The sequence below is a fragment of the Sylvia atricapilla genome, chromosome 4 (assembly GCF_009819655.1).
Source record: "Sylvia atricapilla isolate bSylAtr1 chromosome 4, bSylAtr1.pri, whole genome shotgun sequence".
NCBI classification, from domain to species: Eukaryota; Metazoa; Chordata; class Aves; order Passeriformes; family Sylviidae; genus Sylvia; species Sylvia atricapilla.
Window position 1 is genome coordinate 12,354,471 of NC_089143.1, and position 19,552 is coordinate 12,374,022.

A 19,552-nucleotide genomic window follows, 5' to 3' on the forward strand; every position below is an offset into this window, starting at 1 on the left:
ACCATTAAATTGTAAATTCCTGAGAGACAAGGAGGGAATGTTGTGCCAGATTTTATCTCAATGTATTATAGTAATCTAAAAGTCCAAGTTAAAAAATGATTAACTGATTCACCCTCCAGGCACAGCAGATGGAAACATTCTGATCCTGATTTGTTGCCTAGAAGACAGCTGATGACTTTGTTAAGTTTTCTCAACTAATTTTGATTTTTTATTACACACTGCCATGGTCAACTTTTGAAGTTTCATTTATTCTATTCCAAAAACTCTTTTGATTGCTGAAAATACTATTTTTCCTTTGGCAGTGTGTTAATTGAGGTTGACAGACATAGCTGTGGTTCATCACACTTACAAACACCATAGCTTAACTATATTTATACTTACTCAGAAGTATAGAAATATTTATCATTATGTCTGATACACTAGACTTTGTTTTAAAAAGTGAAAGAACATTTGAGCTCATATTCCAAATGAACATATCACTTACCAAATTGCCTTCTGCCTAGAGCTTTTTATTGACCAAGTGTGTGTGAAGGCTCAAACTTGAAATGTAACTTCACTGAATCTTGGTTTCAGGTTTTCTTTCTTTTTTTTTTTTTTTTTTTAATCAGAAAAAAAAAAAAAAAAAAAAAAAAAAAAAAAAAAAAAAGAAAAAAAAAGGATAAAGCCTCAACCAGTTAATCAAACCCTAAACCCACTTTCTTTGCCTCAATTAATACCAATAAGCTATGAGGACCAATGCATTTTTCCCAAATGAAAACTATTACAATCTAGTTTTATCTAACTCCCTCTCAAAATGTCTTTACTATCCTACAGGCAAGTGCCAGGTTAGCTTAGTCCTGTCATAAGCTCAGCATTCTCAGAAAAGCCATGGTAACTGTGCTTTCCTCCCTGTTATCCATTTTAGAATATTGTTAGCATCTGCTTCTGTAGAAAATATATGGATTTTGATAGCATTTAGCTCTATTTTCAGGTTATAAATGTGCTGGCATGTCTGTCATCATTCAGTGAGCAGTGACTGTTGGCAACAATAAATCATCTTTCAAAAGGAGAGACAGTACAATATAATTGTGATACAAAAGTCTGAAGAGGAATTAATGGTACCTAAAACTTCAATTTAAATTGTTCAAAATGAGGTATTAACGTAAAATGCTGCCTCTGCTAATTTCTCAGAACAAGCTGCAATTGCCACTGTTTCTAACTGACAGGTGGAAATGATATCACATCTTTGTGGGAAGACTGCATGATGGTATGTATCAGGAAAAATGGTCCTGGATCTCTCAGGTCCAAAACTAAGTTCTTGGTGTTCAAAATGTTAGTCTGAATGCCAGAACTGGCAAAGACAGGAACAAATGGGTGTGAAGTGAGGTGGGGGAAAGTAGAATCTACTCAGCACAATTTAGAGCTTTTTTTTTCAGTATGAAAAAGTTAAAATTCCGGGGTTGTCTGAGGATAAGCCACAGAAGTGTTTTTCTGGAGGGATCAAGGAAAAAGAAAATTATGACTTTCAGTGAAAGTCAAAATAATTTTCTCATACAGAATCAGGCAGCTGATGTTACAGTCAAACTCTCATGTGCAAAACTGAATATGTTGTGTATATGGAGTGAAGAATTTACTGTGTAATTAAACTCTTAAAATCTAATCAAAATACAGCAGTTTATCAGTTGCAGCAATACTAATACTCATAGCCTAAATTAATATAGAAAAACCACATAAGTAAAATTGTTATACATTACGTTACCACTAACAGCCCTTTTTCTGTAGTGTTGTGCTCACCTCCCCAGTGTTTCTTTCCATCTTCATCAAATGAATTGAAAATTGAGGGGTTATGACTAGTAAAAAGGTGTTCCTTCTTGTCATTGGCCTCTCAATTATTCAGGCTTTTTATTTTTGATCTCAAGAGTCAATTTGTGTGGCACTGAAGATTAAACTTTCTGGTTTAATGGATGGATGGTGGTGATCTGTATTCATTGTCTAAGGTCTTTGTCTGATATCTGAACTCTTCCAAAGCACATTTTGTTTTATGATCACACTTACACTCATCTACAGCATATTTTATTCTGAGATCACAGATGGTTCAGTCCACCCAGAACAATTACTTGTTTTTTTCTGCAGGATAAAACTAAAACTAAAATATATTTTGCAGCTAGCTGAGGGTTAAAAGTAATTAAAATCAACTGAGGACAAGTCAAGTTAAAAGAAGTCCTGAACCTGTACTGTCAGGTCAAGATTAAGCCTATGAGCTTGATGGGGCTGCACAGGCAATTGTAATAACTTACACTGGAAGAAACTTGGTATACTCAAAAATATTGGGCAAAATTATGTTTTCCAGTTGTCCTGGGTTGTATTCTATCACCATCTTCAGTTAATGGCCCATCAATGCCTTTTGCATGACTCAGAGATAACTCCCGAAGGAGGTATCTCTCTCTTTAATGGGCCATCAAGGCCCTCTTCCATGACTCATCATCCCATTGTGAGATGCTCCGCCCATGGGGAAGAGCCAAGCATTCTCACCTGGATATAAGTGGGATTTGGGACAGTAGAAGCAGCCCTCACCCACAGGATTCCCAGAGGACCGGAGCTACCAGATCTTTCTACAAGATTTCTGTTTCAGGAAGACCACCTCGTCTGGACTGTTCCCATCACCCTGATCAGGTTGTATTCTGACTCTGTCAGTGGTTTTACTTTTTGTATTTATTTTATTTTATTTTATTCTATTTTATTTTCCTTTTCTTCTCATTAAATTTTATTTCTGACTTAGAGCCTCTCACTTGGTTTGTTTTCAAACCACAACACCAGTCTTCAAGCATGAGACCTGTAGAATTTCCTTGTGTCCTAATGAGTAGGACAAATAAATGTCCAGTGCAAAGTATTTTCATCACAGATTTAGGCTAGTAGGATCAAAATAATTCATGATATTAAGTTCAGAATGCCACATGAATCCAACTTGCTGCTCTAAACGGGGTCAGATGAGGCCAGTTAGGATTTTATCCAGTTTAGAATGCAATACACAGAATGGAATATATAAAATCATACAGCCATTAGGGTAGAAGGTATCTAAGATATTACAATGAATTACCCTTTGAAAGTGTGCGTCTTTCATGATTATAGGAGAACCTTAGATGTTAACTGAGTCTAGATGCTTGACCTTTTCACAGCTTAAGATGAGGACAACTTCTGCAGATACTTTTTTTGTCTTCTCATTTAGCAATTTATTTATGTCTTCTGAAAAAACAATGTTTTAAATTGATGTTTCCCAAAAAGCAATTTTTCTCATTTGCACCTATATCACAAAAGTACAGATCCTCTTGGCATGCTCCCACATGTTCCATATGCATCAAGCTCATCATTCAATTGTTGCACAATGTGCTTATTCATTTGCTTCTAATTTTTAATCAGAATACTATCATACTCTCTATCTCTGGGCATCACCACATCATTTAATCCTAAAATTGGCCTTTATTTCCCCTTTTCTAGGCTGTTTTTTGCATTATAACTAAAGCTCAATTTAAAAGATACTGTTCATGTGTAACATGAAAAAAGTCCAAAAATATGTTGAATTTGTCTCAAGTGAACCTTTCCAGAAAATCTTGAAGAAATGGCACCAAATCTTCCTGGTGTGCATCAGATTTTCTTCCACTGGGAGTGTTATACATCTGAGATTCTTAAATGACAAAGATCTTGCAGGACAGAAGCTCTGTAATTTTTTTTTTTTTTGTACTCTTGCATAATAATTTTATTCATTTGACGCTTAAATCCAAAAACAGAAAATATTTTTAAATGCAAGTTGAAACAGTAACAGCAACAATAAGAGTATTAGCACACAGTAGTTTACATGTGCACACTATATATCAACTGTGAGAAACACAAATCCCAGATTTTTTAAATAATTTCCCAGAATAGTAGACAACTCATCTTGACAGACTAAAATGTACTCTGCACTATCCACAGTGTACTTTCTGAAAAACATTATAGCAAATTGAAGACACAGTTTCACTGCTGTTCCAGAAGAGACAAAATAACATTTAATGATTTCTCATGCTCCTGTGAAATATAACTTGACTATTGATTATTCTGGGACAAGCAGATTTCTTCACAGAATAGATCATGGTTCAGTTGTGTATCAGATAAATAGGAAAATAGATTTAAACAATAATACTTTGCTTATTTCTACAGGATTTTCTGTTTAATCAAGGTGATTTTGTAATTTTTAGTTTTCCTAAATAGGTTGTTGAGACAATGAGGAACACACAGAGTAACTACACACAATTATTCTCCAGATGAATCGCATGGCCTACAAAACTTAGATATGCATGATGATTTGACCCTGAGTAGTAGCTAAACGCCCAACCTGCTTTTCACTCACTCGCTCATTCACCCCAGCCCAGGAATGGGAAGAAAAATAGAATGAATGAGAGCAGACTCATGCATCAAGGTAGTGCCCATTTAATTGCACAAACAAACAAACAAACAAAACAAAAACCAAAAAAAAAACAAAAACAAAAACAAAAAAACCCCACACAACCAACCCTGCAAGGACTGGTAAAATAAGGAATTAATTTACTACTTTCCATAAGAGAGATGCTTACCCATTTCAAGGAAAGCACATGTTATTTGGGAACACCATTGCAAACACATTAATTCCTCCCACCCTTCTTTATTCATCCCACCAGCTTCTACTGTTTCAAATAATGTGATATATGTGATATGGCAATGACTATCCCTTTGGTCAGCTCAGGTCAGCTGTGCTGGCTGTGTCCCACCTCAGTCTCTTGCTGACATCTAATCAACTCACTTTGTGGGGATGGAGTGGGGGAGAAGAGAGACAGAAGAATTCTTGATGATATGCAAGTACTGTTAAACAGTAGCCAAATCTATAGTGTATTATCAGACTTGAATTTGGGATATTACTTGAATTTATTACTAAAAAAATCAGAGCAAGATAATGAGAAGTAAAATAAATGTGAAAAACACCTTCCCCCGCCTCTCCCTCCTTCCTGGGCAATACTTCCTCCCTCAGTGGCTCAGGGAATGTGGGTTCCATCAGTTCATCATCAGTTATTTCTCCCTCTTCTTAGAGAGAGGAGTCATTCTTCTGCTGCACCATGGTATCTGTCCCATGCGAACAGCTCTCCACCATCTTCTCCACTATGTGTCCATCCCACAGGCAACAGCTCTCCATGAACTGCTGCGGCCTGGGTTACTCTTCCACAGGGTGCAGTCCTTCAGGCACAGCCTGCTTCAGTGTGGGTCCTCCACGGAGTCACAAGTCCTACAGGGAAACCTGCTCCCTCATGGCCTCCTCTCCACATGGGTCTGCAGGTGCGTTCCAGGAGCCTTCTCCAGGACAGGTCTCCCATGGAGTCACAGACTCCTCTCAGCCATCCACTTTCTCCAGCCTGGGTCTTCTCCTTGCCATCCAGATGGATCTCTGCATTCCTGTAATCCTCCATGGGCTGCAGGGGAATCTCAACCCCAATGCCTGGAGCACCTTCTGCTCCACTGACCTGGGTGTCTGCAGAGTTGCTCATACCACGTGTTCTAACTCTGGCTACTACCACTCTCTTCTCTGACTGCAATTATATTTGTGCAATAGCTTTTATTTTCCTCGTAAATATATTATCACAGAGTTTTTAACAACATTTCTAATTGGCCCAGCCTTGGCCAGCAGCATACGTGTCTTGGATCTGATTTGGATTGGTTCTGCTGGATGAAACTTTAAGCAGTTTCTCTGCAGCCCTGTAGGGCCCTGTAGCCCTCCTGCTACCAAAACCTGGCCACACAAACCCAGTGCACGGCACCATGCAGATAGCTATAGAGAGTTTACTTCATCATTTCATCCCAGCCAGAACCAGAATATGTTTACAGAGAACAATCAATAAGAGACTGGAATGCTAAACCTTTAGGCATTTTTCTTTTACATCTGCATTCAGAACACTTGTTTTCTACTCAAATTAATTGATCTAAGTCTATCTTAAAAACACCAGAAATTCCTTCTCACCTTGCAGACACATGAAAGCCATCATTAATATGATCATCAATAAGAGCATCTATAATTTTATTAAGCAACTATTTCTTAAGGTTGTGATCTTTTCACCCTTAAGCATATATTAATCTTGAGCTCTGAAAGAAAAAAATAATATAATACAGTTACAAGATGGTTCATTAAAGCAACCTTGATTTTTGTTTTGTTTCCAATTTGTTACTGACTTGAACATCATAAAGGCACAAAATCACTTACATTGGTCTTTCTGCCACTTGCAATCCTTCATTCCCTGCTTAAGTAGCAACAGGCGATAGAAATAGCATATTAAATTTTTAAAAATAATTTAATATGTTGTTTGATATTAAGAGCGAGTTCTATGTATATAGTGACAGCTCTCTAAACATTTGTACATGTAAATTACCTATTGCACTACTAGAAAACACTTCAAAGTTGTAAACTGAATTTGGTCCACAGTGAGCATTGCACTCATCTCTTATCAAGGCATATAACAAGTGTAATATTTATGTTTTTTAATTTTTTTTACATCTCATGGAATCAAAACTACATAACTTCTTTTATAATTAAATATATCCATTCAGATGATCTTCACGCTAAAAGTTGCAAAATAGGAAACTTGTATGCTGGACTATGCAGTTTCTCAATACCAGTGACACGCTTCCTTTTAATTTCAAAATACAACTGCATAGAAGTAATTCTAGCCTTCAGCTATAAAGAATTGTTTGGAGACATAACTTCTACGTCAATTGCAATGACAAGCTTGATCCTTCATTTGATCTGGACCTAATCCTTCTATGGCATATCTAAGATTGTCACATCTTATAGAACTGAAAACTTGTCATCAATGGGTGTCTTGATTCAGTAATAATGTCGTGATGATATCATTAAGATTTTGTGGCTAAAATTACTTGAAACCAAAGTATACAAACCAAATATTATTTTGTTTAACTTCTGCTAGAGCTTCAAAACAGAAGTTCAGATTAAATTTTGATTCAAAAGACTAATGCCATTTTGGACATGAATTAGGGCATCAGATCTCAGAATAAAAATAAGGTTTAATTCAAGATACGTTTTTAAAAACTTATGGTTTAAACTTTTTGACAGTTCAATTTTAGTTTTACTTCCTGCCAGAGAGAATTGTTAATAAACTTTAAACATTTAAAAGTTTTTCACTGAGCTATATATGAAGTATAAGGATATACAGTGTCATTGGAGCTCCTTCTCTGAAGATATTCAATTCTGGATGTAATATATGCTCTAAGGAACCCTGCTTGGTCAAGGAGATCAGATTCAGTGATCCTCCAGCTGTCCCTTTGAATCTTTCCCACTTTATGACTCTGTGTTTCTGTTGTAGTCTCTTTCTTGTATTCCAAGGTGCAGAATTAGATAGAGCACTCCATTTCTGTGATCTCAGAAATGTTTAGCAGAGGGGAATAGTCACTCCACTCAGCTTCCTGGCTGTGGTTCTCTTAATGCATTTAGCAGCATACACTGCTAGTTTACGCCCAACTTTTCGCAAACTAAAGAAATAAGGAGAAAAATTATATGAATAAAGCATTTCTATTTTTATTTAAAATTAAACAAACAAACACATAACACTAATAAACAAACAAAAGTCAAACCACAGCAACTTATGCCAACAGAGTTCATGTCTTACACTATTTTGGGTAAAGCTCTCAATAATTACCTAGGGCCATCTGTCTCAGTTGTTGAAGACACAGTAAGTTGGCAGTTTTCAACATGAATTCTCATTGAGACAATTGTTATGCTTGATTGACTGTTTTGATTCACCAGTTTAAGAGAGACATTGAACAACTGGAGAGGGTCCAACAAAGGGCTGCCAATATGATTAGATGGTTGAATGATTTGGCACATAAAGAAAGATTGAAGAAATTTGGTTTATTCAGCCTGGAGTAGAGAAGGCTCAGAGAACTCCTAATCACAGTCTCTGAGTAGCTAAAAGGGAGTTTCACAAAACTTACAGAGGTTGTCTTCTCACTAGGCTGCAAGGTGACAGGACAAGTGGTGACAGGCACAAGTTGCTTCAGGGGAAATTCTGCCTAAGTAAAAGACAGAAATTCCTCATTATGAGAAGATTCAAACACTAGAGAAGACTGCACACAGGCAAAACAGAATTTATGTCACTGGAGAAGTTCAAGATTCAGCTTGACAGGGACCTAGATTGATGCCTTAAGTTTTAGCTTTCATATTTTCCAGATTTTGTACTGCATTAGTATACAATTTTGAACTTTGTATGAAGTGTTAGCAAGCTCTCTTCACAGTTTAGTTACATGAAACAATCATTTTCCAGGCAAGAACCAAGGACACAGTTGCAGCTTCATGCCCAAAAGGTATAAACAGCAAATTGAGGAGAGCAAACTGGAAGGATGGGACTTCATAACCTGAAGCTGTAATTGGACAATTAACCCAAATATGTAAATGGACCAAAACTTATGAAAGTGTAAGAATGTGGATGTGGCCCATCATCCATCTTGGATGTAGCCATGGCCGGGCTCTTGCACTGCCCCAGGTGTATTCTTTGAAGGCCTTTTAATAAATACTTTATTCCTTTAACACTGTCTAGCCTCTGTTCTAGGTAGCCTCTCAAGGCATCAAGAACAGCTTGGCTCTGCTTTGAAAAGAGGTTTGGAAAAAGAGGATTTGCAGAGCTCTCTTACAATCTATACTTTCTCAATACTTTCTGTAATATATATATGATGAGAGTTTTATGCATAAACAAAAACAGCTCTGTGAAAGAATTTATAGATTAGTGAAGTGTTTCAAAAATATTTTCCCTCACTGCTTGAAAAATTAAAAATTTGTCTCTGTATAACTTTTGATGCCAAAATACTCTTAATATAAATCACAGCACAAATAACTCAAACAAAGTAGCGATAATGTTTTTATTTATTAAGCTGGTCTAGAAGGAAAGAAATGTTTGTGAAGTTCCAATTCAGTTTCCCATGCTCTAGCTGATGAGACCAGTAGCCTGGAGTTAGAGGGTATGGAAGCCAAGCCACTGGGATAACTTTCTAGGGAAGGGGGAATTGAAAAGGTGATTGGAAAAGGGACACAAGTTCTTAGCCTCTGGAGGCAAATCCCATCCAAGTGTGGAGGAAAGGCATTTTTCAAGGACAATTCTATATGCTAGCCAGGGAAGTGGACCCCAATAGAGAAAGTTATCCAGTACCTGAGGGAATTATCTGAAATATAAGTGTTCTGGGTTGAGCTGCCTCCTATCCCATATATCCATCCCATATCTTGGATATGTTGTTATGTCTCGCAGCTGAACCCCGCCCTCTTGGGCGGGAGCCTGCAGTTCGCTCTCTCTTTTTTTCTTGCTTGGCTGTTTCAGCTCTTGCTTCAGCTAGCTCGGCTGCTTTTGCCTTCTTTGCTTTGCTTTGCTTCGCTCTGCTCTCCGGCTGCCCCTGCCGCCGTTTTTCTTCCCCCCGCTGCTTCTGTTTGGTGGTTTTTTCCCTCCTTCCTTCCCCCCCCTCCCCCAAGGTTTGAACCAGCTCCGGACCTGACCTGACCTGAGAAGTTGGAGAAGTCCCGGGGCTTGCAACAGACGCGTCAGCACCCTCCTCATCACAGTAACCTGTCTTTTCCCACTATTCGGTGTTGGGGAGTGTATTTTTTGTCAATAAACCGGTTTTTCCACTTTCCTCCGAGGTATTTTCCTTCCCGAACCCAGGGCTGGGGGAAGGAAGGGGTGGTGGAGGTTTGGTTTAGGGGATTCCTTTTGGAGGTTCTTCCCTAATTTACTCAAAACCAGGACAATAAGTATGGAAAGGCCTGGCTGACTGATTGTATCGCATTCCAAAACACTCCACCAAGGAATGCACCATGTGCTTACAATGGTGGAAGGAACCACTGGGTAGTTGGAAACACGTTCTCTGTCCTGTGTTACTAACTGAAATATTATCCTGGGCCTTGTAAAGAAAGTGTCATAGAGATATGGCACTCCAGAAAGAAATGAGCCAGACCACAGAACTAATTTCTGAAGCAACTTCATAAAAACATGGGCCAAAGATCACGGCACTGACTGGGTGTATCACATCCCCGGTAAATGCATTAACCTCTGGAAAAATCGACCAATATAATGGACTGTTAAAGGCTATATCGAAAGTAATGGGTACATTTAAGCATTGGGATAGACATTTATCACAGTGACTACCAAGTTAGTTGACACCAATCTGGCCTATTGGGCTGATCCTGCCCAATAAATCTCTTCTGTCTTGTCATTACCCACAGTATGAAAACAAATAAAAAAAATTACTACCTCTACAGCTTTGACAGACACTGGAACTGTTGCATTCAAGAGTTGTAACAGAAATATCAATTAATTTGATGACCTATTTTCAAATGTCTCCTATTTTCAAAGGAGATGTTTGAAGTACATTTTAGCAAAGCCCCAAAATTTTGAGTCTTTATTCTCCTGTTTGGCAAGAGATGAACAGTTTCAGAGGTTTTTGTGAAGGAAGGTTGATTCCAATAAATGAAAAAGGTTCTACCTTCTTGATCAAGTAATGTTGACCATAAGGTCCTTTCCTGGCTTGTGTCCTTCTGCAGCAGGTTACCCTTAAGAGAATAATCTTAAAAAAATGCTACTTTCCAAAATGTGAAAGCTACGGATCAACAACTAGAGTATTTTTGTATTGTTTAATTTTATGTTGTTGATAGCTTTCCTTGTTTTTCACTCCTCTGGGAATAGTTAATTAATCTGGTTCAATTTTTGGAGGAGCCAAATGCCTAGGCATTTCTAAAAAAAGTCCACTAGTCCTCTCTGCAGCATTAAATAGTTTCTTGTAGAAAAAAAAATCTTCTAGAGCTAGCAGCATATTTTAAAATTAGTACATGTATTTATAATATAACTACGTTCTCCTTACCTGTCCATGCTGAATACCCAAAATAATGGCATTTGTTCTTTTACTTTACAGTCTAGTGGGAGGGGGGGAAGATTAAAAAAGAGAGAATTTTAAAGTTTCATGATTGCATTGACTTCAATAAAGTCATGCTGATTTGTATCAACTGTCCCTTATAATTTTGTCTGTCCCCTATATTTGATAAGTTTTAGAAAAATTATGGTCTTTGCTGTGCTAGTAAGGCAAAAGACACTCTTGATATTTACATCTTACATTTTCTGCAGGAAAGTTTGATTCACAAATAGTACAGAAGTAACCTTGAAACATATTAATATAATGCTTTATATTAGAAACCTAGGGACATTTCTTCTTCCTTCTTCTTTCCTGGGGGAAAAATAAAGGAAAAAAGTACCAATCCTATGTGCATGTATAAAAAGATTTTTAAAATAATTGTGTTTATAAATGTAAGAGACTTTGACACCAGAAGGGTGGAATGAATAATTCCTGTGGGTTGCACCTAGCCAGCAGCCACAGAAATGACAAAATTAGAGAATCAATCACAGAATGAGTAGTATTGGAAGTGACCATAGTGGGTCATCTGGGCCAGCCTCTCTGCTGAAGCCAGGTCATCCTAGAACAGAGAATTGCATTCAGACAGTTATTAAATATCTCCAGAGAAGGATACTCCACAATCTGTCTGGGCCACCCTGGCCAGTGTTCAGTCATCTGCATGGTAAAATTCTTCCTCATGTTCAAGCAGAACTCACTCCATGAGCTCCACATCTCTCTTGTCCTAAGGAACCCAGAACTGGCTCCAGATGTTCTGCTGTTCTGAAGCCCAGAGCTCCAGATGTGGCCTCACTAGAGCTGAATAGAGGATCAGGATCCCTCGACCTGTTGGCAATGTTCTTCCTAATACATCCCAGGATACCACTGGCCATCTTGGCCACAAGGGTACTGCTGGCTCATGGCAGCTTGTTGTCCACCAGGACTCCCCGATCCTTTCCCAAAGAGTTGCTCTCCAGCACATTGGCCCCCAACTTGTACTGGTACATGGGAGTTACTCTTCTCCAGGTGCAGGACCCTGCATTTACCTTTGTTGAATTCCGGACAGTTCTCTGCCTGTCTCTAAATCTGTCCAGGGCCTTCTGAAGTGTTGCACAGCTATTGTAATCTTTTTCATGATCAGGGTTCAGTATCAAAGTTGAAAGATACACCTTACTAAGTCAGATAGTAGCAGAAAATAGAGTTATGAACCATCTGATAATTATGAAAAATGGGTATTTGTAATATAATGGTGAGAGTTCTTCAAAGAACAGTCATGTCCTGATATTCTAGACAAAAATTTTGAGACCATAAATTCTATTATCTACTACTTTGGTGACAATCCTGGGAGGAGTAAAACTATGGTTGTGTAAGAAACCATAATAGGCAACTGAAAAAACAAAGCATCCGTATTTTATTTCCTTTCTGTAAAGTGCACTTCTGACCACCTTGCAGTTCCCTGGATCTTCCTTCTGGACCTTCTTTTAGATGGATGTCTTCATTTGGAAACACAGGCATCTGCCAGGGAAAATCCAGAGCTTCCCTTGGAATGGAGAATGTAAACCCTCTCCCTCTGAATTATTATAATTTTGAAATTAAGGGGTTATCAGGCAAAGATAAAGGAATATGAATAACAGTTCTTTACTAGGAATATTAAAAATGCAGTAGTACACAAAAAGCAAAAAAAGAGAAAACACTGACAGAGGCAGAACACAACCTGACATCCTGTTGGTCAGGGTGTTGGTAGCAGTCAAAGTCCTCCTGGAGTGAAAGATGCCGTACTGTTGGAGCAGAGACAACCCTGTAGAAGGGTCCAATGATAGCGAGATGGGTCTGGTCTTCCTATGGGAATGCATTGGGAAAACAGGCTGTCTTGGTGTTCTGACTTTCAGGTTTTATCCAGGTAGAAATGCTTGGCTCCTCCTACTGGGTGGAGCATCTCACAATTGGATGATGTAAGGGTTATCAGTCATGTGGTGAGCCTTAATGACCCATTAACAACAGATATCCCCCTGGAAGAGATAAAGAACACTGCCCCACCTGGTTTTAACAGCTGGCCCATTAACAGAAGACGCTCACCCCCTCCCAGAGTCAGCAGGAATGGGTCACAGAAGAGAAAAAACACTTCCCCGATCAATTTCAACAGATACAATGCATACTTTTGGTTACATTGCAACCTAAAACAATGGGTAACACATTTGCCAGCTTCCAGTCAACTGGAATCCACTCAGTTACCAAATACTGCTGATAAATGATTGAAAGTGGCTCAGTGAGCTCTTCCAGCTCTGTCAGTACCCTTGGGTAGATTCCACCCAGCCCAAAACCCTTGAGCAGGTCTAAGTGGTGTAGCAGGTTGCTGACAATTTTTTCCTGAATAATTTGCACTTCATATTCCTCCCCATCCCAGATGAAAATAGAAACCTGGTAATTACTTATCCCCTCTTTTAAGATCATGTCAATTATGTTTATAGCATTTCTCTCTAAACACAGAATCAGTTTCCATCATATTATTTTAATTTTTCCCTATATGCATCTAATTTGGAAAATCAACAGAAATTTACAGTTAGAAAGCAAAGAGCTGTCCTCATTTTTTCCTAAGATCTTATGGTTCTTTGATGTTGTATGAAGAAACAATCAAAACAGTTATTATATTGTGGAGGAAACATCTACAATTTACAGTCTTACAGGAGAACTTTAATTTGAAATAAGTCAAACACTTAGACTTGCTGGCCTGGGCATATGACCTGTTAGAAAGTTTAGATTATATTTTTATGGTAGCACAAATGAGAAAATTTGATTCTTCCTATGCTTTACCACTTAGAGCTAGTAGAAATGGCATTGACTACAGCTCTATTCAAAAAAGATTTTATCATGATTTAATCAGGCCAAGGGAGTTCAGCACCATGCAGATAAGAGCTGAAGATAACTAAATAGCCATAGATTTTAATTGGTTTGTGGACAGAGTCAATCAGCAAAAAGTGTAAGCAGAAAAAATCAAGTAACATTGTTCAGGCCCTTTACCTATTTTTCTGCATGTAGAATACAAGGCTATTAGAACTTAAATCACCTGCTAACAAATGTTTCAGTTGTGAAGGTCATGCTCTCTTTTATTTGACATTTATCTTTAGAGAATGTTCCCATTATTCGGTCCTTTAGACATCCCTATAGAAAGGAGACCCACTCTAAAGTGAATGCATCTGAAGAGATCAACCTTTATTTTTCCAATACGATATCAACTAATTCCTGAGTTACAGGACATAAGTACATTTCCCATGGAAAATTCTATTACGGGGAAACTCAGTTTAATAGAGGGAGGTTTAATAACATTAAAGAATTGTTTGGAAAAGTGATTATTCAAATTAACAAAGCATAGAGCAGCTTGTTTTCAGCACAGGAAACAATGTCCTTCCAGGAACTCAATTGAAATTTTGGGGCTTAGAACAATAGTAAACACTTCTACCCCCATATAATATGCAGCAGGTTTATACAGTTTAGTAGTTTATACTGTCATGCCCTCCAGTTAAATCTTTTGCAAACACTCTGTTTAGTTTATATGACAAGGTTTTGGCAGTGGGGTGAGGCCAAAGTCTGCCATTATGGTAGACACAGAAGATTGTATCTGACTCCACAACAGGATATAGCAGAGCCTGTCATTCAGGTTGGTGATGACTCTGAAAAAATAAAATATATTATTATTATTATTATTATTAATAATAATAATAATAAAGTCAGGAGAGGTGGTAAAAAACAGAAAGAGAGAGAGAGAGAGAAACAGCAGAGAGAATGCCAAGGTCAGAGAAGCAGAAATAGGAGGTGCTCCAGGGGATGGAGCAAGTATTCACTGCTATCTGTAAGAAGTCCATGCTGGAACAGAATTTTTGTGAAGGACTTCAGCCCATGGAGGACCCACGCTGGAGCACGGGACAAGCATGAGGAGGAAGGAGCAACAGACAGAAGCTGTGAATTGCTGATTGCAGCCTTCCATGCCCAGGGAAATGAAAGAATCAATCTAGCCTTGGAGGAGTTGAAAATAAAGGAGTTAAGTAAGACATGAGGTAAAGGTGGAGGAGTGATGCTATTACAAAAAAGTTACTATTTGTGTCTACCAGAATCTATTTTAAGTGGAAAAGGTAAGTTTACGCATGTTGAATTTGTTCTACCTGTGACAGTAACTAATAAGTAATCTACCTGTCTGCACCCTAACCCACGAGCTTCCTCATCCTATCTTCTCCCCTTGCCCTGCTGAGGAGAGAGAACATGAGAGCAAGCAACCCTTAGCCAAGGCTATCCCAGTGCAAAGGTGGGAATTGTAACATGCCGAGGAGTTGAGTGTAACTCATGCCTATTTATGAGGAGCAGTTTTGAAAGCAACGAAATCATGATTTGCATTTAACGAGACTGAAAATTGTTGGCTGAATGTTATTACTTTTGTTCTCCTAAATTTTAAAAAAATGTATTATATATTATTGTAAATAAAAAAACATTCTGAATGAAGTGTGCTACAGAATTTGAAAGGAGATAAAATCAATTCAGATAAGGTAATGTCAGGTATAATAATCCTAACACTGCTTAGCCTTCACAACAACTAAATAATGTAATTAAACTGAAGGTTATTTCAAAGCTTCAGACAAGACCTTTACAGTCAGTATGGAATAAAATTTTTTAATAAATTATAAGACTGAGGTAAGAATAGATATTCTGAAATAAATATATCTGGGGAAAGTGCAGAAAAGGAGGAGTGGGAAAGAAAAAGAGGAAGTAAGAAAACAGTAAGCCAACTAACACACTTTGTCAATAAAAAACCATGACAATCTATCAACCATAGAGATGTTATTTTCAAGGAACCACCTAATCATAAATAAATTGTTCTGGAAAATATACAGAGGGAGAGCATCAGTAAGCATCATTGCCTCTTCTGATTTTCATCATAACCTTCACTTTTATGTTTGCTATGTTGTTATGTTGTTAACTTTCCCATTTATTATGGCTGAAACTTATTAGGTTAAACCAAAGGATTTAAGAATGTTGTTTTATTTTTGTTTTTGTTTTTAATTATTGTGTACCAGATATAATTTTCTAGTCACCAGATCTTATGTTTGTCTATTAGATGAGCTTTTTTATTAGATGTAATTTTCCTTCTCTAGGAATTTCTACACAGTTATTAAGTTATATTATAAATTTCTGCATAAATTAAATAGGCTGAGCTCATTTAGTTGTGCTCATCAGGAAGAATTATAAATTTATTTTGAATCAGTAAATCTAATTTTCTAAAGAGTTTTGTTTGTTTGAGGAAAGATTATACATCTGAAACACGTACACACAATATGGACATTATCTCATGCTTGGGAAAAAAGACACTGCCTTGTAATGACACTAAGAAAATGAAGATTTGCCAGCAATTGTTCATCTGAACGATTATGAGCAAAACCTAAAATACTTATAAAACAGAATTTTGCTAAATGTTAGTCATGTGTCAAATGACGACAGGTGAGGTCCACAATCTGAGAAGTATGTGTTACTTGCCATTTACAAAACCAGCCAGCAGAACCTTTGAATAATTAAGCTAATGGAAAGAAATCTAAAAGGGGAAAAAAAAAAACCCAACAAACCAACAACAAACCATGCCTTGTTTTCTCACTGAAATCCATCTCTTTACTTAACTTTTTGCTGTTCTATAAAAAAAAAAATAATGAGGAGCGTCAGTAAATGCAGATCTTACTCTGTTATTGGTCTCTTTCAACTTGCTTTCTTGAATGGAAAGTAAGGATTTATTCTAGATTCTTATTGTCATTATGCTACTTCAGCAGTAAAATTCCAATTAAAAACACATCTGTCTCAGTTTAGATACACAGATATCTGCCAGGGAAGATTGGAATTTCCCTTGGAATGTAAGCCCCCTCCTTTCCCTTTTCCAAATTATTATAAATATTATAATTCATAGAAATACAACAAGAAAACAATGAATGTAAATCTTTGCATGCATATTTGTGAGAAATAATATACTTCAGTGAAGTTACTGCATTTTTTCTATAAATAATGATAACGGGACTGCAGTCACTTCCAAACCTAGAAGCACAGTGCCAGTCCCCATCCTGCAGACATTTATAGCTGGCGTTATTTACCATGTATTTTTGTTTTCAGAAATGCAGGATATAATCTATAACTTCTGTCTATATTTAATCAAACCCCTCATAATTATTCTTGGTCCAAAATACAGTAAACTCTTAAAAAGTTAAGGTTATAGTAAAAATATTAATTTTAATCTAACATTATAGAAAAAAAAAAAAAACAAACCCAACCAAAACCCATCCCACCACAAATGCAAATTAACTCTACAGCCTGCATAAAATGCCATTTAATTCTGTCATACAGAAAGTATAATTACATTTACTACTTTTGCATCTTTTAAAGGAAAATCAAGGTCCTAATACTGTACTCATGAAAATATATCCTCTTCCTCAGCTGAATAAAATATTTTCCCCAACTCAACTCTTTTCACTGATACTTCAAGACCATTTTGGAGCAGAAATATCATTAAGTTGGAAGTATTCCTAGGTAATTTTGAAAAGCATCATTATTTTTGTGTATTTTTAAGTTAGGGCCACCAAAAACAAACAAACAAATAAAAAACCCTCCCCACAATCAAAGAAAAAATAACAACCAAAACCAACCAACCAAATCAAACCAACAAACAAACAACTTTCTTGACATGAATTTTCCTTTGCTACATTACTGCTATTTTGGGCTTTGAAATTGATTTTTTGTAACCAAACATGCTGAAAGAATGTAATTATGAAGAGCAGCTTTCTCTGCTTCTTGATTTATTTTACACCTTAGTTCATTGTTTATTCTTACACTTTAAATCTTTCCATCCTAGAGATTTGGACCATAGATAACATTTGGCTTTTCTTCTGGCTCTGTAAACTTTAATTTTGGATTTTCCATGAAAGTATTAGAAGCGACTGATAAAAATTATGTGAATAAGCACCAATAAGTAGTCTCACATTAAGTACTTCAAATTTAAACCTTTTCTTCAGAAAAACACTTTATTGTCCATTTTCTGTTTTGCAGCAGATTTCCTTTTCAGATGAAATACTTATAAAGGAATCCAACACAAAAGGCCTTTCTGCAGAGTTTGCAAATATAATTTGTTACAGTAATAGCTTGATAGCAAATTGAGAATGCCCTAGAGAGCTTCAAAGTAAGTTCATTTATTGCCTTTGATTGCATTCCCTTAGAGTTTCAATGTAGAATAGATTAGGGGAACAGTTTGGAAGAAATCCATGTGGACTCAAAATAGGTAATTATTACCCAGTGTTTCTATTCATATTCCTAGATAAATTCAAGGGCATCAGAGAATGACCAAAGACACTTAAAAACTTCAGACTATTGCATTATATAATTTTGTGAATTAGTCAAGGTAAGATCTCTCAGCTATGTCCAAGTGTTTTATTTGGTTTTCCTTTTAAAGTGACTTTTTATTTTCATTTCCTCTCTTTAGCTCTCTTTAATGATTTTCAAATGCTTAGTGAATTAAATGACAATTATTTTGTAGATATTTCACACTTCTGTAATGCAGACCAGCTGATATTATAAGCAGAATATCCATGGCATATGGGACTTCAGGTCATATCCCCTTTAGTTAGAGACAGAAAAATGAACTTATTGAAACTACTACAGAGGTTTTAATATCCTTAGGGATTGTGACTATGCAGTGAAATTCTCTCAAAGGTGCAGTTCATTTCCTTCCAGCATTGTACTATGGAAGAACTGCTGCAAAGCAGCTGAACAGAGTCCCAGATTTGTATCTCCTTTACTTCAAAGGAGAAGCCATTAAAACACAACCATTTCCTTTTGCAATGATGTTTCAAATGCGTATTAAAAGAAAATTATACTTGCCCCAAGCCCCACTTCAATCTCATTTTAATTGATAGTCATTGTTTGTATTAGAGAAATGTACGCAGATAATGAAGTTACAGACATGAATGTCCCTTATGGAGATATGTTAAGACATAAAATGGGACTTCATTTAACTGTCAGGGTCTTTTAATTTGTCTGGAGAACTAATAAATATTGTCTTCAGAGGTGAATTGAATCCATCTCAGATAAAATTGCACAGGGATTTGGTATGTGTTGAAATGCGTATCAGATAAGTATTCTGAGCACTGAGACAGAATAGACTTAAGCAAGGAATAAAAAGATTTCTGGGTTTATTATTGTGATTTTAGGCAAGAATAGGATGCAGATTTCTAACTGTAAATCTCTACTGCAAGGGAACACTATAATGTAGCCAAGAAGGGACTATCAGTGCAAACAATTGACAGGATTTGGACTGAGCAACAACAGAAGTACAACCAAGAACAGGCAAAAAAACCTCAATACACTTTAGTCATTGTTTTCCTACCTCTGTCTTCATGTTTTTCATTTCTCAAGCTGTTTTGATGGATGCACATCAAAGTGTCATTTTTGAAGAACCCTTTTAGTCTTAATCAGTTTTGAGTTTCAAGTGGCTGACATGAACAAAATTAAAAATGGAAGTAGTGACTAAATTATTTGCAATTTGTCTTTGTTTTTATACTTCTGCTTAGTATGATACAGCTTTAAAAAATTACCTATAAGCTGGTTTCACAGGCTTAATTGA